This window comes from Miniopterus schreibersii (genome assembly GCF_964146895.1).
Source record: "Miniopterus schreibersii genome assembly, chromosome: 19".
Classification (NCBI taxonomy): domain Eukaryota; kingdom Metazoa; phylum Chordata; class Mammalia; order Chiroptera; family Miniopteridae; genus Miniopterus; species Miniopterus schreibersii.
In genome coordinates, this window is record NC_138119.1 from 28,987,122 (window position 1) to 29,014,258 (window position 27,137).

General features: G+C 48.1%; 1 long non-coding RNA gene across 1 annotated transcript in view; it reads right to left on the reverse strand.

Annotated features, from left to right (window-relative positions):
- Nucleotides 1–21,542, reverse strand: part of LOC308548988 — a 53,863-nt gene extending 32,321 nt beyond the window's left edge. The window contains exons 1-2 of the long non-coding RNA XR_013997697.1: nucleotides 21,456–21,542; nucleotides 17,884–17,993 (exon numbers count right to left, since the gene is read on the reverse strand). This is a non-coding gene — a long non-coding RNA (uncharacterized lncRNA). The remainder of the gene's footprint in view (nucleotides 1–17,883; nucleotides 17,994–21,455) is intronic.
- Nucleotides 21,543–27,137: the final 5,595 nt, after the last annotated feature.

Here is a 27,137-nt window from a genome sequence, read left to right on the forward strand (position 1 = left end):
AAACAAACAAACAAGCAAAAATATTAACTATCGCTCGGTGAGGTGGGGCTCGTATCTGGGTCTAAGGGAGTGAAGTGCCACCGAGGCCCGAGAGAGACCTTAGCCAGGTGAGCAGAGGCAGAGAAAACTACTGCGTCCCTCCACAGCCCCTGGGCGCTCTGCCCCATGGCAAACTCATAGACTGTCACACTATGTTATGCTCACCCCCTCTCTCCAGCATGAACATGCCCCCCACTTCCTCACGACCTCGGGAGGCACCACACCACCTGCCCACTCTGACCGCTCGCAGCAAGTTCAGCCTCCGTCCCCTGGGCATTAGCTGGAGGCCAACAGCCTTGACTGGAGGGCGCGGGAGGGCCTGCCCTCCCCTTCCCTTCCCTCTGGAGGGGTTTGGGCTGCTCCCCGGCATCCACTTCACATTCCCACTTAAGGATGCGAAGGCCCCCATGGACCCCATGGACCCCATGGACCCAGCCCAGGCAGGTGAGCCCTGCCAGCGCCCTGGTCCTGCGAACCCCTTCTTGCCTCTCAAGGGGGGGCGGGGTGAGCAGCTGGTGCTGCCTCCTGAGCAGTCCATCAGCCCTCACCCCACTGTCACCAGGAGACGTGGTGGAACGAAAACAAGAGACGTGACAAATGAGTCCTTTTCTTTCATAATTAACCAAAATATCTCAGCGTGTAGCAAAGCTCAGCTCCTAATTAACAGACAGGAGAGAGGCGATCAAGAAAAAAAGCCATGGCCCCCACTCAACAGCCCTCCCACACACACTCCCCCTCCTCCCCTGCAGCCCCCTCCCCTCTACCCCCACCCTGGTAATTATATTTGCAGGAGAGAATGATATTCTGGTCAGACACGGCGGACAAGAAGAGCCCAGTCCCCAGCGAGGCAATTAATATTTCACACCTGCCAAGGCAAAGTGGCCAGGGGAGAGGGGGAGGCGCCAGGAAGGCGACTGCATTGTCACAAGGCCAGAGCATGCAAAAGCCAAGTGGGGACAGGCCTTCTGTTGGGTTGCGGGAATGGGAGGCCAGGCTGGCACAGAAAACAGCTCTTTAGGGTGTGTATGGAGTGGGGGTAGAGGAATCGTATCACAGAACAAAGAATCTGCAGTTGCATGTGCTCCAGGGGTGCCCCACCACTCTGCCCCCCAACTCCCAGCTCACTTATGCACTCCACGCACACCCCCACCCTACTGAGAGAGGAGCGTGGGGCACCGGGAGGGGTGGGGGCAAGCAAACGCAGAATAAGTGGGCACAAAGCAATCCCCTGCGCTGCCCACCAGGCCCACAGATTCATTCGCTGTCAGCAGGGGCAATATTTATATGCCAACCCCGCCTACCACAAACACACACCCTCACACCCACGGTGCTGGTGATCCTGAGTGAGCCCAGGTGCACACACACACAAAGGCCCACGTACGTTCACACTCATATGCTCACGCTCACACTCATGATTCTATGTCCCCGAGTCAAACAATCAACAAGGAGCTGGTGATTATTTATGACGTTCAAGTTCACGCCCCCTGGGATTCTGGCTGAGTGATGGAGATGGAGCTGTTGCAGATTAACAAAGAAAAGGAGCTGACTGCAAAGCAACACTGGAAGTGAAACGGCGCGATAGGAGCAGCTTCCTGCACGCACTGTGCACTGACTAGGTGTCAGGTCCGCTCACCGCCAACCACGCACTCAGATCTCCTTCATGCCTGTAAAAATCCTAAAAGGCACAAAAAGCCTTTGCATTGTACATGTAGGAAGCCTGAGACTCCTGGAAGTTAGACATCTCATCCAAGTTAGAAATGAACAAAGCTGAGATTTAAACTCTTCTGTCTTATGCAAAACTCAGGTCGCCTATTTGTAATAGCCAAAAGGTAGTAATAGCCCAAGTACACAGATGAGTGGCTAAACATCATGAAATATATATATACGATGAAATATTATTTAGCTTGTCGAGGAAGGAAATTCTGACACATGCTACAATACAGATGAACCTTGAGGACACTATGCTCAGTGAAATAAACAGTCACAAAAGAACAAATACTATATGATTCTTCTAATTTTCAGTCCCTGCTCTCCTCTGAGACCGGTGCCTCTCACCTGGAAAAGCTACTTAAGCTTCAGATGGGGTGGCCCTCCCCTGGCACATACACCACCCACCTCGGACACCATCCCACAGCCCTGGATGGTCTGTGTGGGCAGCAAAGGCCCGGCCGGCGCCTTTGAAGGGAGCTGGGAAGCGGCTGAGAGTTCCTCCAGCCGGCGGGGCCGGGCTGCCAGGCCTCATTCCCGTCTAGTCCCGATCCTCTAGCCCAGCACTTCTCAAAGTGTGGTCCACAGAACCCTAGGGTTCCCTGAGACACGTTCAGGGGTGCACATGGTCAAAATACGTTTGTAATAATGTCATGACATGTTTTGTCTTTTTCTCTGTGTTGTAATTTGTACTGATGGGCAAACAGCGGTGAATAAGCTGCTGACACCTACAGGGACCAAAGTTATGGCACTGAATTGAACTATTTTTATTTTTTCCTCAATATACACTCACCGTTGCTGTTTTTAAATCCACTTGTACTTTTGAATGTCTTTTACGAAGCAGGAGAAAGCATTAATTTTATTAAATCTCAACCCTGCTGTGCCTGTGGAACCACAATCCTCATCTCAAGCAAAAAGCATGTGTGGGATTGAGCTGTGACCTGAACTAGCGACTCCTTTCATGGGACGCCACTTTGATTTGAAAGAACAAGTGCCAAGCCCTAGCAGTTTTGGCTCAGTGGTTAGAGAATCGGCCTTCGGAATAAAGGATCCCGGGTGCGATTTGGGCCAAGGGCACATACCTCAGTTGGAACCTCGATCCCCGGCCCCAGTCGGGGTGTGTGCAGGAGGCAACCAACTGATGTGTCTCTCTCACATCAGTGTATCCCTTTCTCTCTCTCTCTCTTTCTCTCACTCTTTCTGAAAAGCAATGGGAAAAATATCCTCGGGTGATTAAAAAAAAAAACAACAACAAACTGAAAAGCTATGGTCACTCAGACTTGTGTTTTGGGTACAAATTTTCTCAAAAATGAGCAAAGTGAGCCTGTCACTTTATGGAAACCAATGGAGGAATTTGTGGCCAATGATAAAAATTGACTTTCTTTTGAAAATTAGAATTATGGAAAACTTGTACTCACCACCATGAACTTGATGTAAGCTTCCCAGTTTACTTAAAATCTTTCCTGATGAGGTCAGTGGTAACTGTGACAAAGCTGGGATATTTTAATCTTGCATAATGAAATGTGTCAGCATTTGGAAGATCTACATAACTCGGTGAAATAATGTTTTTCAAGTGTCCAATGCATGATTCTACAAGATCACGCATGGATGAAAGAGCCTTTAGAAGTAGAAGACTCACCCATGTATTTTCATAAATATATGCAATAAGGTATGGAAGGTTTATTGATTTCAAATTTCATATTGCAAACAACTTTTAAGAAACTACCATGTAGCTCTGGCCAGTGTGGTTCAGTGGGCTGGGCAACCTCCGATGCACTGAAAGGTTGCCAGTTTGATTCCCGGTGATGGCACATGCCTGGTTTTTAGGGGGTATGCAGAAGGACATTGATGTTTCTCGCTCTCTCTCTTCCTCTCTCTCTCTAAAAATCAATAAACTATTCTTTAAAAAAATGTTATTGAGGATTCCAAAGAGCACTGTTTATGTGGGTTGTTTTCTAATACAATATTTCCTGTATTAGAAATTAAAACGAGAATTTAAAAATATTTATTTTCAATTTATTTAAAAATAATAGCAAGAGATACTTCATGTTAATATAAATAACATGTTTTTATAAAAAGTATTTTCCAAAACAAAAAAGATTTGGAAAAGAGTCGGTGTTGTTTTACATTTTTGCAAATCTCTTTAATGTCTGACTGGCTCCCATCTGTTTCTCAATCAGTCTGTTGGGATATGTTGTTTTGGTTGAAATATGTGAAGAAAATCCGGCCTCATCTGAATATGTAGTTGGAAAAGGTAGGGGTTTTTAATACTTTCTTCAGATAACTGTAGATATTCATCTTTGATACTATACTAAAACTTAATAAATAGTAGTTTTGTTTTGTTTTTTCTTTTCTTTTTTTCCTAAAGGTTTTTATTGACTTTTAGAGAGAGGAAGGGAGAGGGGGGAGAGAAACATCAATGTGAGAGCGAAACATTGATCAGCTGCCTCCTGCACACCCCCTATTGGGATGGAGCCTGCAACCCAGGCACGTGCCCTGACCGGGAGTCGAGCTGGCAGCCTTTTGGGGCGTGGGAGGAAGCCCAGCCAACTGAGACACACCAGCCAGGGCTGGAGTCCTCAAAATTGCTGTGAATGTCAAGTACTCCTGAAACCAAAACCTTTCAGAATCCCTTGATAGCGTGCTATTCCTCATCACGACAGTTTCCTCTCCTTGGGCCGGGGGCCCTAGTGTGCCTCCTGCATCCAAGCCCCAGAGTCCAGTCGCTAACCCATAATGTCATCCCCAGACTCCCCTGGCCCTTTCCAGGCATCCCATTTCAGGGTGGCTTGTGAGGGCTCGAGCTTGCTGTGTGTCCCCTGTCCTCCCTACCTATCCCAGCTGGCACACACACACACACACACACACACACACACACAAGACACACACAAGACAATTGCTCCTATAAATAATAAAGACCCAGGTCCTCCTTGGGTTAGCTTTTGATTCTGGAAAAATCAACTTCTTGGGCCTTATTTTCTTCCACAATAATACACGGATGTTCATAGTTAAAACCATCCTCACGGGGCCGTTGTGAGAATTATATGAGACAAATGGTGTATACTGAACATGCTGTATCTGAAGGCCCACTCTCCACCTTTCCACTCCTTACTCTGTGCCCTGGGAGGCACCGGTGGGAGATTTGAGAGGGCGGGAGAAAGTTGGAGGGCTTGTCTCTCTCCTACATGTACACCCATGTACACAGGCATGTACACACCCAGAGTTTGGCAGTGCTCCTGTTAGACAGCCCCCGACACAAAGTATGTCTTCCTCCCAGTGTCCTTCAGGCTTCAGGATGGGACTTTGCTGGCCCCAAGATACCTGAACACCCCTTGTTGGTTTCCTTTATCAACCTGCACCTTGTGCTTAGCTCCTCCCTTCAGTTCTCCTCAGTCACATTGTCTGGGTGTGCCATTTATTTCCTACAAAGACCTTGACTGATTGATATAGTGTGTGAAACACTGTATGGGCATGTCGGTGCCAAACAAAGATCTTTTTCTTTCTGATCTGAAGTCTTCTAAGACCACCCTGGCCAGGGGGCTTAATTGGCTGGAGTATCATTCCACACGCCAAAAAGGTTGTGGGTTTGGTCCCCGGTTGGGGCTCCTACAGGAGGCAGCCGATGTCTCTCTCTCTCTCTCTAAAAATCAATAAGCATATCCTTGGGTGAGGACGATAATAATAATAACAGTAATAATAATAATAAATAAAGTCTTCTATGACCCCTGGGCATCCCCAGGTCTTACCCTTCCTGGAGGAGCAAGAGGGGACAGGGGTTATTTTCAGAAGTTTAATTTTACTTTTTTAGAAGATTACTTTCAATTTTACTTTGTATTGGTTTCAGGCATACAGCATAGTGGTTAGATAATTATATACTTTTACATAGTGGTCCCCCCCTCATATCTCCAGTTCCCACCTAGCACCATACACAGTCACCACATTATTATTGGCTGCATTCCCTATGCTGTGCTTCACATTCCCACGACTATTCTGGGACTACCAATGTGTCATACTTCTTAATCCCTTCCCCTCTTTCTCTCAGTCCCCTACCCCCCTCCCCTCTGGCAACTACCAGTCTCCTCTGTGTGTCTAGGAGTCTGTTTCAATTTGTTTGTTCTTTAGATTTCACATATAAGTGAAATCATATGGTATTTGCCTTTCTCTGACTGACTTATTTCACTTAGCACAATGCCCTCTAGGTCCATCCATGTTGCGACAAATAGTAAGATTTCATTCTTTTTTATGGCCAAGTAATATTCATTATAGATATACAGAAATATAGATATATAGATATATAGCTATTACCACAGTTTTTTTTATTCATTTGTCTATTTATGGGCACTTAGATTGCTTCCATATTCCACTCAATGCAGTTTATTCTCAACACCCCTTATGTCCAAGGAATTACACAGGGGGCTTGCAAAGAAGCTCAAGAAAAAAACAAACATCCTACACTTTTCCATCTTTATACCTTTGCTCCTAATGTTGCCTCTGCACCTGGAGTGTTCTTTCTTTCCATCACTCAAAACCCTCAGATGTTATCTTCTTAAGAAAACTTCCCGCATCCTCAACCATAAATAATGTCTCATTTCCCCAACCATAAATAATGTCTTTCTCCCCCAAACACCACTTTTAAAGCACTTATCTCTTTTTAACTTCTATTATTCTATTTGATTCAACATACATTTATCCAGTATTTATTTTCTGCCAAGCCCAGCTAAGCCAGACGCTGAGCAGTGCAAGGAAAACTATTAGACTATACCTGCCCTTGGGGAGCCCAGCTCCATCTGGGGAGACAGAAACATCAATTCTTATGATGCAAAGGGAAAGAAGTTGTAACCGAAGTTTGTACAAAATTCTATAGGTTCTGGTCAAGGGAAACATCTAGATGGATATGGGGAGATCAAGAATATTAGAAAGATGGCAGTACCCCCTCTAAGTTAGGGAACTTCAGTCTAAGAAAAGCTCAGTGCTCAGGCAGCCAACATGGCATAGAACAGCCATGTGGAGGGTGCTTTGCTACATCAGTGAGCCCGAGGCCAAGCCCTTGGCTCCCTGCCTTGTCTGTTGATGGCCAGCGGGGATGATATAGGACTTCCCTGTTCCCTGGTGAAGAAACTCAGAACTGCCTGGTGGGCCAGTGGACCAGTGGAGGCTCGAGGTCTGATGAAAAAGAACTGGACCATGGCTGTAATGGTGGGAACTAGCATGATCTCCAAACAACCAGGCAGGACATCAGGGATCGCCAAGCCAAGCACCAGCCCACACCAGCCATTCTGCAGGAGAGAGCTGGCAATTCGAGATGATGTTGTGTGGATCCAAGACACCCTCCTCCCCACAACGGCACAGCGTCTTGTAGGCCCTCTACCTCAATGAAGGGGGCCAGAGAGAGGGAGGACACATCTCCAAGACTGAGCATTTACCCAAAAAATGAGTCACCAGTTTCTGGCGAGATGGCAAACTAGCATAAGCTGCTGACTCCCTCCCCCAAAATCAATCTTAGAGAAACTACAGCACAGAAAATAAGTCATGGATCTGAGGATCTAAACATAAAACTGTGAGAAATCCCTAGGCATCAGAAGGCTCCCAAAGACAGAACAGTTGTAAGGGTGGAGAGAATGGGTGGGTAGTGAATGGAATAGAGGGGGAGAATCCTCAGTGGGAGATTAGGTTGGCTCTAGAGCTCTGGTCTTGTGCCTCTCCCACCCCATACAGGTACCTACACAATGACCATTGTCCACCTAGAACAGCAGCATCACAGTCCAAGCTTCCAAGCTTCCAAAAGTATTATTAGAGGAATCCTAAAACCCTGCTGGTGTGAGAGCTAATGGGACCACAGGTGTGCTTCTAGCTGCCCTTGGGTGTTCACTCATCCATCCAGCACGATCCTCCCCACCATCAAGGCTGGTAGATATACTGAGGATATGACCACCTCCCAAGTTGGTTTCTTTCAGAGGAGAATGCCGGACAGAGGAGTTACACAATAAGAGAACAGAATCTGAAAGGGACCCTAAATTGGGAGGGGGGGGCAGCTTGCTGGGGCTAATCAAGAGGGTTTCTGCAGAACCAGGTGTTCTCTGCCTTAGAGCTTAAGCCCTCCCCTTTTCTTTAAGTTCACCAGGAGGTAACAAGCTAGGATTTCAGACCCTCCTTCACTATGCATCACAAACAGAGTATCTGTATCCCCAAGGGAACATGAACTTGCAGATCAAAATAACTTGACCTTGAGGAGTAAAACTACTTTAAAAGAAAGATAATAAACTAAACAGCATGTATCCCATGAAGCAGGATAAACTGGGACAGATGAACCAAGATCTTAAAATAAGCATAAATATTCTCAACAAAAGGGACAATGTTGAAATATGAAGTAGGTAGAATAAGTTATAAAAATAAACAAATGAAGATATTGTATATGAATAATAATTGAAATAAGTTGAATGGATAAATGGCTTGATGGATACCCTTGAAGACAGAATTTGTAAGCTGTAAGATCGTGTTAAAAAATTCTGGAAAGCAGCAAGAGAAGGTAAAAAGATAGAAAACATTAACGAAAAGCTTAAAACTAATCCTAACTAAGTAGACGTACTTATACCCAAACAATGGGATTCCAAAAGAGTGAGAGGAAACACAGGGGATGAAATATTTGAGGAAATAAGAATTAAAGATGAAAGGCCTCAGATTGAAATGACTTACAGACTGCAGGGTAGGTAAAGAAAAAGCCCACACCTAGGTATAATTTAGTAAAATTTTAAAAATCAAAGATACAAAACACTTTTGAAAGCTCCCCAGAAAGGCAAGCAAGTCATCTAAAAAGGTAAAGACTCAAATTTTATCAGATTTCTTAACAGTACATACATTGAATATAGAGAAACAGAAATATTTTCAAACTCTTAAATGAAAAGAACATTGAACCTAGAATTTTATAGCCAACCAAATTGTCATTTACATGAAAGAGTGCTGTTACAATATACTTAGGCACAGGAGGCCTCGGAAGATTTATCACACAAAATCTCATTCTGATAAGTCTTTTGGAAGAGCACTCAGATAAAAAGAAAAATAAATACAGGAAGGTGCTGAAAGAGAAATTTAGTGGAAGAAAAATCAAATTCCACAGAAAAGCTTATTGTTGTCTATAAAAGAAGGATCCAACAAAAGGAAAGCCATGTTTTCTGTTATAATAGACTTGTGTTCATTTTCCTGATTTTTATATAAATAGGACCATATGGTTTGCACTTCTTGTCACCTGGCTTCTTTTACAACGTATTTGAGGTTCATCTATGTTGTGTATTAAAGTTCTTTCTTTTATTATTGTTTTTATTCCTAAGATTGAAATTGCTCTGTTATTAGGTTCATATAAGTTTATAATTGTCTTATCTTCCTGATGAAATGTCCCTCTTTATCTCTAGTGACACTCTTTATACCTTGAAGTTTATTTTACCTGATTTTAAAATAGCTGTTCTAGCCGTCCTGTGCTTATATGCATGATGCCCATTTACCTTAAACCTAACAGTGTCTTTATATTTGAGGTGTGTTGCTTGAAGACCACATATAATAGAGAACTTGCTTTTTTAAAAATCTTTATTGTTGAAAGTATTACGAATGTCTCCCTCTTTCTTTCCTCCTTGAGGAGAATGTGGGAAGAGATTAACCAATAGAGACTTGTTTTTTAATTCACTCTGCCAGTCTCTACCTTTGAACTGAAGGGTTTAAATCAGTACCATTTAATATAATTATTGATATTGTTGAACTTAGTTCTGCCATTTTACTATTTGTTTTCTATTTTTCCCCCTCTTTTTGTACCTCTATGCCCCCTTTCCAGCCTTCTTTGGGATTATTTAAATTTAATTATTATTTAATAATATCTATTTAAACAATTATTAAAATTAAGTTATTTAAATAATTAGTTAAATGTATTTTTAATAATTATTTTTTAAACAATCTCTTCTTTAAGAGAATTTAAATAATTTTTAGTATGCTATTATCAGTGACATTTTGGCTAAATATCTTTGTATTATTTTGTAGTGTTTGCTCTAGAGATTACAACGTATATACTTTCACAATCAAGTAAAATGTAGAAGCTTTGCAACCATATAAACTCCTTTACTCTTCCCCTCAACTGACCTTTGTTATCACTGTCATTTGTATTACATCTTTATACATGGAAAATTTTACCACATAATGTTATAATTTTTGCTCTCAACAGTCATATGTGTTTGAAAGAACTGAGAAGGGAAAAAAATGGTCTGTTATATTTACTCACATATTTACCATTTATGTTCTCTTCCTTCATTCCAAGACCCAACTCTGTCTTATCATTTTGATTCAGTCTGATGAATTTTCTTTAACAATTCTTACAGAACAGGTATTCTAGTGACAAATTCTCTTAGTTTTCCTTCATTTGGGAATGGCTTAATTTTTACTTCATACCTGAAGGATATTTTTGCTGGATATAGGATCCTGGGTTGACAGTTCTTCTCTTTTAGAACTTTAAAGATGTTGTCCTAATGTCTCCTGACCTTCAGGATTTCTAATGAAATATCTCCAGTCATTAGGACTTTTGTTCCCCTGTTTATATAGTTTTTCTCTAGATGTTTTCAAAGGTTTTTGTTTTGTTTTGTTTGTTTGTTGGCTTTAATTTTCACCATTTTGATTATGATGAATCTAGGAGTGCTTTTCTTGGCTTCTTGGGTTTTGAATTTGCCAACACGGAATAAAATAAAAATTCAGTAATATGTTAATAGAAGTCTGGAGCAGGTACAGTGAAGGCCCAGAAAAGGAGTAGTTGATTCTACCAAGCTGGTGAAGGGAAGGAGATGTCAGAAATGGACTTAAGCAGGTACACAGAGTGTAGGAGAGGCAGTCCAGGCACAGGGCTAGTGTGAGCAAAGCCCTGAGATGTGACACATGCAGAATCCAGCTCTTCATTCTCCAGCACTTATTCACTTCATGTCGCCTTTTTAAAAAACCAGCCAGCCTTGTTTTGTGAAGGCCTTAATGACACCTTCAGGAGAGACAGACATGTTTTCTCACTCTGTATTGTCTTTTTAAGGGCAGGAATGGCATTTATGCCATTCCCTGTATCTTCTGAGGATGTCTAACGCAGAGCTTTGCAAATTTAAAAAAAAAAAGAAATCCCTGCTCTTAACAGCATGTGGGGGACGGATTCTGGTTCGTCACTTTATGAAGCTACACTGGCAGAATAAAGACGCTCAGTTCTCCTTATTAAAAAAGTACAAAAGGTGCCTCTTTAGACAGTAATGAGTAAATTGGTTGGAGCAGTTTGAGACTGTTAGAAACTGAGTAAGTAAAAAAAAATTATTTTATCACCCAAACTTATATCTATTAAAACTAACCCTTCAAACCTTGGATGTTCATCCAGCATTAATTACTACAGTTAAGGGGCTAAAATTAAGTGTTCTGTTGGTTTCTCTAGATCATTTACATATCATTACTTTACAATTCACGTTGCAGTGATTTTTATTAAAATTGGTAAATGAAAATAGAATGACATTACCACCAAGCCTTCAGGACCCGATGGTCAGAGTATATTTTTCTCCTTTAAAATGACAATTGTCAACTTTAAAACTAGAACTTAATCATTTATTTTAAAAAGGAGTCGGGGCGCATGCCCAGGTTGTGGGCTCGATCCCCAGCGGGGGGCGGGCGGAAGGCAGCCGATCGGTGGCTCACTCTCTCGTCACTGATGTTTCTCTCTGTCTCTTCCTCCCCCTTCCTCTCTCTGAAATCATTAAAGACACATTTTTTTTAAAAAAAAAAGGAAATCATGAAAGCAAGATGAGTATTTACAATTTCACTGAGATTTATCAAACCCACAATCATGCTTTAAAATCTAAAGGGCTAGAAGAAACCAAGGAAAGAGTTGGACAAAAAAGGGCCAGAGTAGAGAAGAAAAGGAAAACAAATAATGCCAAAAGTAAAACAGAGGGAATGGCCTTGTTTAGCTTTGGTGCCCCAGCATCTGCCAAATGCATTTACCTGCGACACCCAGAGAACAGCTGGAGCACCATTAGCGCCCCGGGGAGTCCGTCTGGGAAACCCTGGCTACAGCCATCCTCAAATTCCAGCCAAGCTCATTTGTGCAAAGAGCTTGGAGTCCAAAGCAAAGACTGGACCACTTTGGGGGGGCACTTATGTGCCCACCGATCCCCAGCACAGGAAGCGCCCGGGGGACCACAGGCAGCACTGCGCAGCTCGGGCGCTCCAGTCCTCAGAGAGGCCTGGGCAGAGCCAGCCTACAGCCCGGGGTGGGCGTGAAGTGTTGCTGAGGCACAACACGCCTGTGACAGTTTCTCTGATCCACTCGGACTCTCGGGCCCCGGGGCCCCTCCACGGGGAGCCAGGGGGTGTTGGTAGGAAGGTGCCCACTTGCGCGGAGGCCAGCAACCTCGCTGCGCTCTGGGGGAGACAGCATGGGAACCGAGGTTCCCAGGCTCTAAGAGACGCCCCCCATCCTGAAGGCAGGAACCGCAAGCTCTTGCCCTGGACTTCTCCGTTTCTCCTTTAGTCTATCTCCCGCCTCCCCTTTCTCCTGGTCCCTGGGTGTCTTCTGGTTGTCTTCTCTGCCTCTCTCCCTCCCCATCCTGATTTTTATTTCCCCCCTCTCTCAGTGGAGGTCCTGCTGGCCAACAGGGTCCTTCTGGTTAAACTGGGATCCACCAGGATTTCCTCTGGACCCTGTCTCCCACCCTAAAAAGATCTACCCCTCCCTGCAACGCTTCCTCCATCCCCACTAAGCCATTCCAGGCACGGTGACCTAGGGTCCTGTCCTAAATCCCTCAAATGGAACGGGAGTGGGGTGGAAGTGGGGGTGTTTCTGTCCATTGTGTCTGAGTTGGGAGGGGGACGGTTGTTTCCAAAGCAGAGTCTCCTCAGAAAGCCTCCCTCCACCCCACGCCTGCTCCTGATCGAGGGGGACTCGGCCAGCGTGACATTCCCTGACAGCTCTGACAGGCCTCAAGGAGACAATTAATGCCTCGCAGCTGCCTCTTCCAGGGAAGGTGCCTCAAGAGGAGGAAGGGAGGGGGGAGGGTGTACACATCAGAAAGTTTTAAAGCAATGGTGGGGAGTGGGGAGGCAACTGAATCACAAGCTCACTGGACAAATTTCTCTTGTAATCCCCTCAAGGGCAAGTCAGTGGACACCTGAGGCAACCTACGGAATCACGTCTCAATTGTGGGAGCTTCTGGAAAGAAGAAAGGCCGTGGCAGAGCCTAGGCCGCTGGCTTCGAGGCTGAAATGCTGACCTTGAACCCCGCCTGCCTCATGGGCAGGGATGGGGTTGTCTAAGGTTGCAGGTGCCCAGCGTCTCGGGCCAGGGAGAGGAAGGGAAGCCCCTGGGAAAGACGTTTCTGATAAGAATGCAGACAGACAGACAGGAAGATAGACGGGTCTCGTTCCTTCCCAGACACCCCCACGTCTGCCCGGGCAGACAGATGGGCCTTTCCTCCCAGCTTTATAGATTAATGCATCCTTCTTATCAATTATGGAGACAAGAAAGTGTAATTTTCTCCCCATGTTTATACTGCTCAGGATTAATCTGCCTATAAATGGATAATCTGTCAGCTCTCGGGGACACTGAGTGGGGAGGGGGTGGGGCAGGAAACGGGGAAGAGATTTACCAGTGGGTAATGCCATCTGCTTTATTAGGTTGTTTTATAAACCTGACATTCAATTTGTTCAGGAGGACTTGGTGACAGATTATTCTGTAAATTCCCAAATAATTACGATAAGCAGAGAAAGAGGGAAAAAGGAGAGAGGGAGGTGGGTTTGGAGGGGGGCTGTCGCCAGCACTGCTGTGAGTCATGGCTCCAGGGACGGCATCCATCCTTGGCCCCCTCGGAGGGTGGCTGGAGAAAGGCTGCGCTGCAGAGGCAAAGGACTGACAAAAAGGGCCGGAGAGCCCGTCAAGTCTGGGTCTCATCCATGATCCCCCCATTTTCAAACCTTCAGCTCCACTCTGCCCAATGAGATGGTGGAGTCATGGGAATGGGGATTGTGTTATCAATATTATATTATATTATTATATTATTCATTCTCCTGTCATCTGGTCTGAATCCTGTCCTCGCCTTACTAGCCATGTGAACGTGCGTAAGTTACTTAGACTCTCTGTGCCTCAGTCTTCCTCACTGTAAAATCTGGACAGCAGTGGTACTTGCTTCCTGTGGTTGTTGCCAGGATCAAGTTAGTTCCCGTAATTTGAAAGCACATCCCCGAAAGCACTTGGAATACTGCTTGGTGCAGACAAAGTGCCATCTAAGCCGTCTGCTGCGTTTTTGTTATTTATCCCAGTACTGAGGCCCGAGCTGAAGCTATAGTACACTCTCGATAGAGGCCAGATGGTGGAGTAGGAAGAATCAGAATCCGGGAGCTGAGAGGCCCCTTAGCGATCACAGGGCTCACCCCTCCCCTCCACCCCTGCTTGAACAGTGCCGGGGACCAGGAGCTCCCCACCGACCGCTGGGCAGCTCACTCCAACATCAAACTGCTCCAAGGGGTCCTCGTGGAAAGCCAAAGCCTGCACTCCCCTAGCAGAGCCTCCCCGAGGGTTAAAGCTGCTGGGTCTGCACAGGGAGGCAGGGGGGAGCCCCTCTGGTAAAGCATAGTCTTGATGATGGACTCTGAGAGCTCGTTTTTCAGCAGAATGCTATTCGATTACCCCGGGCACGTTTATCATTTAGTTCCCGAATGCTGCTTTCCCTGGCTTCTGTAATCTCATTTGCTGCTTGTGCTGGGGTGGGAGCGGGTGGGGGAAATAAGGGCACCCAGCGTGCGTCCTCAAGGCTCACCTACTGGACTCCTGTCCTTGTGTTCTGGGTACATGGGTGCGTTCATGGGGTCCCATGCAGGGAGAAAAGGGAGATGAGATTGTCATCTTTCTTGCCTGCTCTATCTGGCCATCTCTGTGCCTTTGTTTTCTAAGGATGGCTCTCTGCTACCTCAGTCTGTTACCAAGATAACGAGGCTCAAGAAGTGGAGTAACTCTTCTGTGGTTTCCCACGAAGACAGCGTCTGCGCCTCGGGTGACAGTCGAATAGCACCCTCCTCCCACCTTTGAGTTCACTCTTCACCGCGGGCCTCGTGTCATCCACGTGTAAATATCCCATGCACCAAGAAAATCACTCCTTTTAGAAACTAATGCGTAATCAGGTTAAGTAATTTGCTTCCATAGTCATACATGCAGTCGGGGTATGGACTGTGCAGCGGCTGCTATTGTGCTGCCTGTCTGGAACGAATCTCCCACCTCTTGGGTTAAAGCACCCTCTTCTCTGTGGGAAATCCACTCCAAGTGGTGTGGGTGGGGCTGTCACTATCCTGCTCAGGGGTGAGCAGAAGACCCTGACCTGGCCAATCAGAATACCTGTGCCCTTGGCCACAGTAATAGGATCGGGGACGGTCATGTGACCCCAAAGTCAGTCAATCAGATCCTTCTATAGAAGTCTTCTCCAAAGTTTATTGGGAAAGGAATTTTATTCTTCTTGGAGTTGCTAATCCGGTAGGATGTTAACCTTAGGCTACTGGTGTTCACTGTGCTCACCTGCCTGTGATATGGAGGGAAAAAGCCCTAGTGACACTGCAGAAGTCCTACACCCAGCCATGCTTGAAGCAGTCATCTCTTCCAGTCTTCTCAGTTACATGAATTAAAATATGCTCTTTATGCTTGGTGGTATGAGCTGTGTTACTGCCATACAAAACCTCACTAACATAAGCTATAATGAGCACCTTCTCCTCATCTTCAAAATTTACCCCACAAACTCGAGGTGTTTGTCAAGGGAGGACTGGCAGTTGGGTGACCTGAGTCTCAGCAGGATGCTCCTCTTCCGTTAGAGCCTCCCTTCCCTGTGGTTATCCGTGTGTGCGCCGACACGTGTTTTTCTTTCCTGTATTACAAAGTTTCTTCTACCCTCTTTCTAAAGACTTTTGTCTCCATCAATAATCACAAACATCTTGGTGATAGAAACAGCAAACATTTCTAGGTCGTCTTAGTGTCCATCAATTTCTGGTCCAAGGTTCTCAAGTGTCTGAAGCGGAGTCTGGTGGTTCGAGGGTATCCGCATGTTTGTGTGTGTACAAGTGTGTTCTTGGGAATGTGTGAGAATGAAGGGGGAGGGACTGCCAAAAAAGCGTACACGCTACAGATTAGAGGAGAGAACTCCTTGAGTTTATAGAATCCGAGAGGTTCTGCTCAGTACTTCAGCCGGATTTGGTTACCATCTACTCAGACTCCATCTTCTACCAAAAGATGACTACGGGAATTTACATGATTGTTGAAATACAGACAAGAATGGCATGACTGTGGCATTTACTTCCTTAATTATGTGTCCTGCCTTGGCACCAGGCCCACAGGGAGACCCCAAGAACAGGCCTTTTCTCCCATAGACCCCACAAGCCCACCCACCTGTGGCCCCCACCCACTGACCTGCCCAAAATCTCTGACTGAGCTGACGAGCAAAGGCCTTTCTCTTCTGAAGCCAATCTGCAAAGACCAGAAGAGGTAGCTGTTTCTCCAAATGCACAGACACTCATGCAAGGCTACAAGGATCACGAAAAATCCAGGAATCATGGTGCCACCCAAGGAACAAAATAAAGCTGCAGTAACTGACCCTAGAGAAAGGACCTCTACCAACTGCCTGCCAAAGAATTCAAACTAATGTGTCTTACAAGATGAAAAGGCAAGTCACGGACTGGCTAACTGGCTAATACTGACATTAGACTCATGTCCAGAATATATAAAAAACTCTTACAACTCAATAGTAAGAAAACAAACAACTCGATTTTTAAATTGGCAAGACAATTCACAAAAGAAGGTGTAGAAATGTCCATAAGCACATTAAAAGATGGCCAACATCTTTAGTTGTCAGGAAAATACCATTTAAAACCACAATGAGGTACCACTTCATACCCAATAGAACTAAAATATTAAAAATAGGTATTACCAAGTACTAGAATTCACATGCTTTTGAGGGGAGCATAAAATAGTGCAACCAGTTTGGAAAAGAGTTGTCAGTTTCTTGAAAAGTTGAACATATACCAGTCATTCAACTGGCAGGCATTTCCCCAAGAGAAATGAAAATGCATGTCTACACAAGACTGATCTACAAATGTTCACAGCGACTTCATTTGTAATAGTATCAAACTGTAAATAACCTAAATGTCTATCAACAGGTGACTAGATGAACAAATTGGAGTACACTCATACAATGAAATACCACTCAGCAGTAAAGACAAGAGTGAACTATTGGCATGTACAACTACATGCATCAATCTCAAAGACATATGCTGAGTAAATGGAGCCAGATACATAAAAAAATAGTGTTATTTATTTCCATGCATATGAAGTTAGACAACAGGCAAAATTAATCTATGGCACTAGAAATGGAATCAAGGATAGCCTGCGGTAGAGATGGGGGGTTGACTATAAAGGGCCATAGGGAAATTTCTGTGTGATAGAAATGGTCCTTTTGTAATTAGAGCAGTGGTTGTGTGACTAGATATATTTGTCACATCTCATCAAACTACACTTCAGATGTGTGTATATGATGGCAGGTAAAATATTCCTCAATGAATGAAATATTCCTCAATCAAGACAAAGAATGAGGGAGAAGAGTGATGAAAACTCTGAGCCCAGGTTGCCTCCCCCGCTTCTGTTCTTACTTCTTTAAGCAGCGCAGGGCAGGTCCAGCAGACCCAGGTGGAGAGGAAGCCTATATGTCAGAGCCTAGCTTTAGACCTCACAGCCCAGGACCCACAAGCAGGGGACAGACAGTCCAGACTTTACTTGGGACTCAGTCCCTAATGGAACCCCAAGAAAAGAGTCCTTTCCCAGGGGCAGCAGACCCAAACAGAATCTCACCAAACTCTGAATTCTCTGCCCCTACCAGCTTGGGCAAAATTATTCAACTTTTCTGTACTTCCGTTTCCTCCCAAGGTTGTTGTAAAGATTCAGTTAATTAACCTCAAGCATTGAGAATAGCGTTCAGCAGAGAGAAAAGTACACAATTGGTATTGGCCGCAGTGGTGATGGTGGGGGTGGCCTTGGGCCTGGGGTGAGCGAGGTCAAGGGAAAAGAAGGCCCAGGCTGCCAGGAGGAAGCAGAAGAGCAGAGGAAGTCCACTTTACCTGAGTGTCTCTTGCTGCCTGTGCCGAAGGCCCTGTGCCTCGTGGGTGTGAGCATTTCCTAGGGCTGGGTGGCTTAAAACAGCAGACATTTGTGTTCTCACAGTCGGGATCTAGAAGTCCAAAATAAAGGTGTTTCAAGGCCATTGTCTCTCCAAAGTCTCTAGGGGAGACTTGCCTCTTCCAGCTCCTAGGAGCTCCAGGTGTTCCTTGGCTTGTGGCAGAATCACTCCCATCCCTGCCTCCACCTTTACATGGCTGTCTTCCCTCTGTGTGTCTGTCCGTGTTGAAATTTTCCTCTTTATATAAGCACACCAGGCACATTGGATGGGAGCCCACCTGCTCCAGGATGACCTCGTTTTAACCTGCTTACATCTGCAGAGACCCTCTTTCCAAATAAAGTCAGATTCACAGGTACCAAGGAGTAGAACTTGAGCATATCTTTTTGGGGGGCACCAGTCAACCCATCACACTGGGTCTCTGTCCTACCCTGAATGCATCTGTGAGGATGTTCAGTGCCCACATATGTGCAGGTGAGCCATCACACAGGTCTGTGTGGAGCTGTGCATGTGTGTGCACACTTGCGTGCGCCCTCTGGGTGGAACACCCACTGGGCTCCGTATGTGAATTTTGGGTTCATATAAAACATGGGAGGTTCTGATTTCATAATAGTCTGATTTTCTCCCCACTCTGTTCTGAGATTCCTCCACCTGCCTACAGGCCCCTGTGCTCACAAAATAACCAAAAGGATGGGTTTTTCAATGACTTTCCACTTGTAAAATGAATTATTTCCTGGATGACACATTTCTTCCTCTAATGATGTACTTACCCCCTCCATCAGCTCACCGTGGCGGAAAGACACAAGGCCCAAAATGAGGGCTGACTGGGCACGCGCACACGCACAGGGTCACAAAGCTGCTCTGGTCAGGGTGTGGTTCTCAAAGGTGTCAGGGCCTTGGGGAGTTCCTTGACCTGAGATAAGCATCTGCAAATCTCCCCAGAGCACCTCACACACCACCAGGGGTTTCTGATCCAGAACCGCGTATGTATTTAAAAGCACGAGCATTAACATTAACATCTCAAAGTTTTCTTTTAAGATAAAAATCCCAATGATAATTCATCCGAAAAAATTACTCTAAAGCTGCCGCTGGCTTCTCTGCTGGCAGTGGGCGCAGGCAGGTGAGGAACTAAATGACACAGAAATTGGGGCTCGCAGAGGGAGTTTGAGGGCAGGCCCCAAATAGCAATGGCAATCTAGCCTGGCCTAGAGGTACCTGGACAGCTAGCCTGAGCAATAGAGCCTCTCCACCTCTTTTTAAAGAAATACAGTTTCTGAAGGTGGGAAGAAAGTTCTGAACTATTTCAGCTTCTGTATTCTACAGAAGAGACTGAGGCCTCAGGTCGGGGATCCATGTCTCCTTTCGGTAGCACAGCACCTTTCCCCTCACTTCCTGCCCCCACACCCCACCTCTATAGACTCTGGGGATGGGGTGGAGAGGGAGGAGAAGGGAAGAGCCTGGCCCCCACCCAGGAAGGTCTAGAAGGAGCCACGGCAGAGCAGGAGTAAGGCACGGAAATTCTCTCTCCCGCTGAAGGTCCCCTCGGCCCAGGCCTCCCTTCCAGAAAGTCTGCAGCATCCTGTCCCGCTGATCTGCCTAATCCGGAGACACTCTGCCTCTGCGCTTTCTGCTCTGTTACTCACAGTGGAGCGCATGCTGGCCCTCTCTCCTACTACAGGCCCTGGCTGGGCTGCCCACAGCCTCCCCAAGGCCACTGGACGGTGGCCATCAGTACATCAGTCACAGCGACAGGGTTTGAGATGCCTTTGAGGGAAGGGCCATGTACCATTTCAGAATCAGAATTTTCTACAGGTCTCCTTTAGAAAGAGGTCAGGAGACGAAAACAAGGAGCGTAAAAATTACAGGCATACCTGTAAAGATGATGCTAAGAGGCATGTCTGGTCTGCCCAGTTGAGTGGCAAGCTTTTAAAGGCAGGTCCTGCTCTCACATGTGTATATCCCCTGTAGGACCCCACACACACTGAGGCTTCACGGATATTTAATGACTGAAGGCGTGAGTTAGCGTCTCCTCCAAGCCTCGGACCCTTCCCTCCAAGAACAGAGTAGAGGGAGCACAGAGCTCCCTAGCACATCTGTGTATGGCACTCTGGGATAAATGTGTTTATTTGTTTACCCACAATCTCCCCAAATACACCAGAGGATATAAGCTCTATGCAGACACTTCATTTTATTCACAGCTGTGTCCCCAGCACCTAGTATAGCACCTCACACATAGTGGGTCCTCAACAAATGTGTGCACCGAATGAATGAATTGGGTGTCAGGAGATCTGGGATCTAATTCCAGCTGGGCCTCCAGCTTGCAGAGTTGCCTGGGCCAGTCACTTCCCCTCTGTGGGTTTCACTTGCCCTCTGTGTGATGAGGGCTTCATGCCCAAAGATCTCCAGTGAGGTCACCCAGTCTGCACATTTCTTGAAGAACATGGAACGTCTGTGTCACCATGCAGGGACCATGCTGTGAGCCTTCCAGACCCATGCTCTGCCATCTTCCTCCACAGGAAATCCTTGCGGTAACCTCTGCCATAAAGTGCTTCGATAACCTACGCAGTGCAGGAGTGGTGGGTTATAGAGCAACCCCAGTATCTGCAGTCAGGGAGAGGGTTCAGAGGCCAGAGGAAAAAATACCCCCTAATGGGAGGCATGACTTCTCCAAAAGTGGGGAGAGCTTTGTCAGTTCATGCCATCATCCCTGAAGTTGCTCTCTTCCCACCAAAACCCCAGGCACACACACACACACAAAACCATTCTGGTGGCACCCATCCATGGGCTGGGAGAGCATGAAACGGAGGGGACGCCCTAAAGAAGCCGCTCCCCAGCAGCAGCCCTAGGAACCGTGCAGAATTGCGCAGGGGCCAGTGACGACTTTCATGAGTCATCTTTTTATCTCAGAGAAAAGGAAACATTCCGAAGTGACTTCTTGAGATAAGAACAGGGTGGGACCCAAGAAGACCAAGGCAACTCAGGACCAGGACTTCAGGGAGGCCTCCCCCACTCCCAGCCTGTGAGGAGGAATTTAAAAAGAGCTGTATGTGGAGCGGTCCCTTTATCCGCCTAGGGCACATAATTCGCATTCCACTGTGGGGTCCACTCTTTGCTAAGTATTCCATTGTTGGGGTTGCCCTTCAGATAGAGTTTTGACTGGGTGGGTCCCCAGAGACCCTTCCACTCTCACCCCTGCCTTGCAGAGAGCTCTCCTCTGGAAGGGTTACTAGTCCACATATATTCTGCCTTTGTGGGGTGTGCAAGGGGAAAGGTTATAGCGCAGTTTAGAGCCCCTGGGGGTGGATCTGTTGGCTGGCTCTGGCCAGCTCCTACTTCAAAGTCTTGGCCGCCCGCCGCCGCCTCCCTCCCGGAGCAGCTAAGCCGTTTGGCCCGCAGGGCCTTCCTCGCTCAAGGTCAGGGAGCAGCCAAGGCCAGGGGGGGGCCGGGGTTCCCAGCACCGCTGTCACCTGACATTTACTTAACAGTCTGTTGACTCCCGAACAATACAGTACATACCGACGTTCAGGGTACCTTCCGTCTAGTTTTCCAGTAATCCATTCTCATCAAACACGCAGGGTTTCCCTGGCCCTGCGCGGACCTGGAAAAACACAGCGCTTGGCTCGGCTCCCGGCCGGTTGGCCGGGCCTCCCGCGGCTGGCTGGCCGGCTGGCAGCGGCCGTGCCATGGAGCCCGGCTTCCACCAGAGGGCAGCCGCGGGCCGCAGAACCCCGGCCGCGCCCCGCGTCCCCGCTCGGCCCGCGCCTGCGCAGACGCGGGGCGTCCCCGGCGCGGAGCCCGGCCCGCGCGCTTCCGGCGGCCTGAGCCCGCGGCCTCCCCGCGGGGACGAAGCCGGGTTGCCGCCGCGCCGGCGGGCGGCCTTCCTCGGAGGCCCCTGAGACGCGATAAGCAGCGGGGGCTGCGGCCGCGGCCGGGGTTTGGGAAGGATTCCCGGCGGGCGGGGCGGCCGCGCTCGCCTGGCCTTGACCCTCGGCCCCTGGGCCGCCCCTCGCCCCGCCGGCGCCTCGGAGCCAGGTCGCCCCGACCTCTGGTTTTCGGAAATCGCGGGGACCTGAGGCCGGGGCGCGGGGGCGGGGCCCCGGCCGGGCGGGCTCCCAGGGCGCCCCGCTGTGGGCGGCGGGGTCAAGGTCGCCGGCGGGGTCAAGGTCGGAGCGGGAGCCGGCCCGGGGGATCGGCCGGGCTCTGATGCGAAAGCAAGGGCAGGACCCTGCCCAAGGTCACAGGCTGTGCCCGCGGCGCACGCCGTGCACACCGCGTCCGTGCCTCCAGGGACCCTGCACCGGTTTCCTCCCGCAGCTCCAGCTCCAGCTCCGGGGAGGCGGCCTCAGGAGCCCCGCCCGCGTGCCCGCCGCCCACCCGGCCCCTCCACCGCCTGGCCTTGCACGCTCAGCTCCGTGATCCCAGCCAGCTCCAGCCCCAGCCCCAGCCTCTGGCAGTAACTCCTGCCGTCTTTTAGGTCCTGGCTTAGACGCATTTCCTCTGCAAAGCTCGCCAGGCCCTCCCCGTGCCCTGACATGGAGCCCTACCCAGCAGGGTGTTCCAGGTGGCCATGCAGAAGCTCCCTCCCATCCCCTTCTCCCCCAGACTGTAAAAGGTCCTGGTTAATATGTCCCCAGCATCTAAACCAGTCCTGGGCCCACACAAGGACTCCATAAATATATAATGAATGAATGAATGAATGAATGGGTCAGAGCCAGCCCATCCATGCTGGACCTGCGTACTTTTTACCATATTGCCCACTAACCCTGTTATAAGTAAAATAAGCAGATTTGTGGCATAGAAGAGCCTACGCTATATATGGCAGAGGTGGGGAAACTGAGTCTCAGGATGAAAGCCAAGTCTTAGAGAATATTATGTTCCTTGTTTCTGCAGCAGCAGAATAATTTACAACATGGTGTTCTCCCTATTTCTGTGCTCCGAATGTTAATTTCTAACTTTAGTTCTTATTATTTCACTCCGAGAAAGAACCTCACAAAACAGATTTCGAACGATGTTCCCAGAATTTAACATAAGTGCTTGGGGGGCTCCATGTGCCCACTTCAATCAGAACAGTACCATTTTTATTTTTTATTTCGGTTATTTCTTGGAGTCTGTATCACCAAAGGACTGTAGGGGAGAGCAGCTGAAGAGCTGTGAACAACTGTTAGCAGCTAATCATTTCAAAGAGCTATAGCTACCATCCCACTGAAGCACATAGTACAACCTGCCAACATACTGAGCCTTTCTCCTTTCTTTTCATGTGGAGTCTGTTGTTACCCATTGTTTCTGCTTCTCTGATAGCAGGGAGTCTGATGTTTAATGGGTATAGTAAGAAATTCAGAGGTATTTTTTCAGAATTTGTTACATTTATAGAAAAAGTTGCTATGTTACTTCGTAATTGAAGGAGGGGAAGGGTTGAAGGTTTTCTATTTCCCTTTAAATTTGTTTTTTGATTGAGGCTCTAGATTTCTTTTATCCTAAGTAGTCCTCTCCAAATCTGCTCAGGTCCTATTTCCTGGAAACTGTGAATATGTCACCTTACATGGCAAGAGGAACTTTACAGATGTGATCATGTTAAGGAGTTTAAGGTAAAGAAATTATCCTGGAGTATCCATGTGGGCCCAGTGTAATCAAAAGGGTTCTTATAAGTGGGAGGTAACAGGGTCAGAGTCAGAGGAGATGTGTCAATAGAAGCAGAGATGGGAGTGATGCTGTATGAGAAATATTCAGCAGAACACTGATGGTTTTAAAGATGGAAGGGGCCATAAGCCAAGGAATGGAGGTGTTCTCCTAAAGGTAGGAAAAAAAGCAAGGGAACATTCTGCCCTAGGGCCTCCAGAAGGAATACAATTCTGCTGAGTCCTTGATTTTAGGCGAGGGAGACACACTTTGGACTTCAGGCCTCCAGAACTGTAAGATAATTAATTTGTGTTATGTTAAGGCTCTAAGTTTGTGGTATTACCAATTACTATGCACAGATGTACAAGTTGAACTGTGGAGAAGACTGATTGGGGAAAATTTGATTCCTTTGAAATGTGGTGTTGAAGGAGAGCTCTCCAGATACCCTGGACCACTGGGAAGACCAACAAGTGAGTCCCAGAGCGAATTAAGCCTGAACCATCACTAGAGGCAAAAACCGATGTGTCCTATTTCAGGCACATCATGAGAACGCAGGGTCCTTTGAACAAGACAGTAATGCTGAGAACAATAGAAGGCGGCAGGAAAAGAGGAAGACCAGTGTGAGATGGATTGACTCCACAAAAGAAGCCACAGGCAGGAGTCTGCAGGAACTGAGCAGGGCTACGCACTGACAGGGTACCACTCATTCATAGGGTCTCCGGGAGTCGGAACAGACTCAACAGCATATAACACACACACACACGTTTGTGGTGATTTGTTATAGCAGTACTAGGAAACGAACACACCACCACCATCCCAGGGGGAAGAATTCCTGCTATACGTAGACGCACATTAATGGAAAGAAGGGGATAATTTGGAGAGAGGAGACAATTAGGCTAGAGCTAGTATGAAGAGAAGGAACTCCTGCAGTAGGAGTGGGAATGGTAGAGGCTACCCGGATAGATGGATATATTCATAGTCTTTGTTATTCCAAAGAGTATAATTGGCACCACCGGGATATATTTTTGTAGCATCTGCAGGCACTGTGCCTTATATTTGTAGAGTCATTTTATTTCCCCTGCTAGCCAGAGGGATTCCATGATGACCTTCATTTTTATATTCATGTTCTGCCCTGTGGTCCGTATGACTAACACCATCTTGCATTTCTGGGGCACGTCACACTTCCCAAAGCCCTGGGTAGCCAATAAACATTCTGAGCCTCACCACAACTCCCGTGGCATCAGGCAAGATCAGTAGTAGTAGTAGTAGTAACATATTTCATTTCACAAAGACTAGCACTCAGATTTCTCTGACACCCAGGCCCTTCTCTTCTCTCTCTAGTATTCCACCGATTTTTACCTGCAGAGTGAATGTTACGACCACAGAGGAGGAAACTGAGACACTGCCAGCCTCCCAAGGGTCCTGAGACTGGGCTCTGGTGGTCCAGAGTTACTAGAGTTACTGTGTGGACCTCCTGGGGCTGCTTCTCCCCCTCTGAACACCGGAGAAAATCCTTTTGCCCAACGGGTGGTGCAGGGAAAACTCCACAACAGTGAAAACCATTCTGTTTCTCAAGGCCATTGATCCATGTGGACTGGAAGGAGAAATGTCACCTTCTGGTTTGGGGGAGCGTCAGGGGGAGGCAGGCCAGGCTGACTGTCCGAAGTCCCCAGTCTGAGCCCTTCCTCTGGAACCTCGGCTGTCCTAGGGGCGCATTGCTGTGGAGGTCAGGAGTTCGGAAGAGAACAGTATCTATCACTGTTTTACATTGAAAAAATTCTGTATGTCGCATTTACATTCTCACTTATTGAGGCAGCGCAGTCTCTGGAGTTAGAAACAGTGTCGCGTCGTAGGTCCTCGCTTGCATGTGGTGTCGCCTTGGCAGGTCTCTGCCTGGATGAGATCCCACTTCATCTGCAGCATGTGAGTAACATCGACCCTGCACATCTTTGGGAAGGTAAAAATCATATATGTAAGCTACGTGGGAAATACACATTCAAATGATAGCTGTATGACAGTCACGAAAACAGAGCTGGAGTGGGTTTCACAGGACCGGACAGCTGGTAAATGGTGGAACCAAAACCCCACCCTCAACCCAGGGCTTCAGCTTCTCGCCCGAAGGCCCTTCAGTTTCTCATCCAAAGGCCCCCACCCAGAACCGGCTGGAAGCCGCGTGTAGCACGTCTACGCTTATCTGGAAGCGCCGCCCGGCTGGAGCCCTGAGGGGCTCGCCCTACCCCAAACCTCGGCACCCCGGCTCCTCCCGGGCCGCCGCCCCCGCCCCGCCCCGCCCCGCGCACGGGCGCCCGGCCGGCGCTCAGGGTGGACCCCTGGCGGCACCAGGCACAGCGCCGCTGGGAAGCTCCCTGCGCGCGCCCGGCAGGGCCCGGGAGCTCGGGGAATCCCGGGCGCACACTTGCCCGCAAAGCCTTCTGCAAAGCCTCGCCCCGCAAGCGTTAAAGGGCTGCGGAGGAGCCCGCGCGGCCGGAGGCAGCGGGAGAGGGGCCTGGCGCGCGGCTCCGGCCCGCCCTGGCCCGCGGCCCGCAGGGTTCAGACGGGGCCGAGGCAGCCAAACCCGGAGGCTCGTGCCAGCGGCGGGAGCCAAGGCTGACGCGGGGCGCTGAATATGCTGGGACGGGCCGGCGCGCCCCCGGGCCCCGCGGAGACGCGCCCGAGGGCCGGGCGCGCCCCCCTCGGCCGCGGTGCCAAGCCGCCTGCAGAGGGTCCCCGGGCCCGGCCACCGCGGGAAACACGGGCTTCCTCCCCGACTCACACCTCGGGGTTCCGCAGGCCGGAGTGGACTGTGGAAGAAAATCCTGTCTTCCCCAAAACAATCCCAGGCGGGGCGCAGCCTGCGCCGAAGGCAGGAATTGGAAGAGGGAACCTCCAGAGAGTGGGCACCTGCTTTAAGAAGGCAACACACACAGGGGACCCAGACCCTCACCTGGGCAGAGCCCCCAAAGGGGCCTTGGCAGAGTCCAGACCTATTCCCCTCGTTGCGGTTAATAAGACTGCCGATCATGAAAAGCTTTGCGTTTTACTGGGCTCTCTCAATCCATCTCTCCTTATCCTGGCAGCAACCTTGGGGCAGTGGACAGGGCTGGTCCCTGTTCATTTTACAGGTGAGAAAGCACAGGGGCAGGAAAGGCCTGAGGCTCTGTGCCCATTTGCTTAACTAGACTCTGCCATCCAAAGAATAAGCTCCTTCTGCTTTCTCTTTCTCCTCAGGAGGCCAAGTTCCCACCCTTCAGCCTTCCTCTATTTTTCTGAAAATGTGGCCATCCAGCTGCTGCTACCTGGAGAGCTGGTGATAGCTAGCAGCAAGGAAGCAGGTTCTCCTTAGTGCCGGAGAAACTATGGCCTCCTCAAGCGCTTCCCTTCCAGTTGCCCTAGAGCAGGGGTAAGAAAATTTTTTTCTGGCAAGGGCCATGTGGATATTTATAACATCATTCACGGGCCATACAAAACTATCAACTTAAAAATTAGCTATGAAAAGAGCTCCTAGATTTATTGAATTTCAAGCCCTGCCTGCGATTGCCTTGGCAGGCCCAGACCAAATGATTTCACCCCGAGGGCCAGACG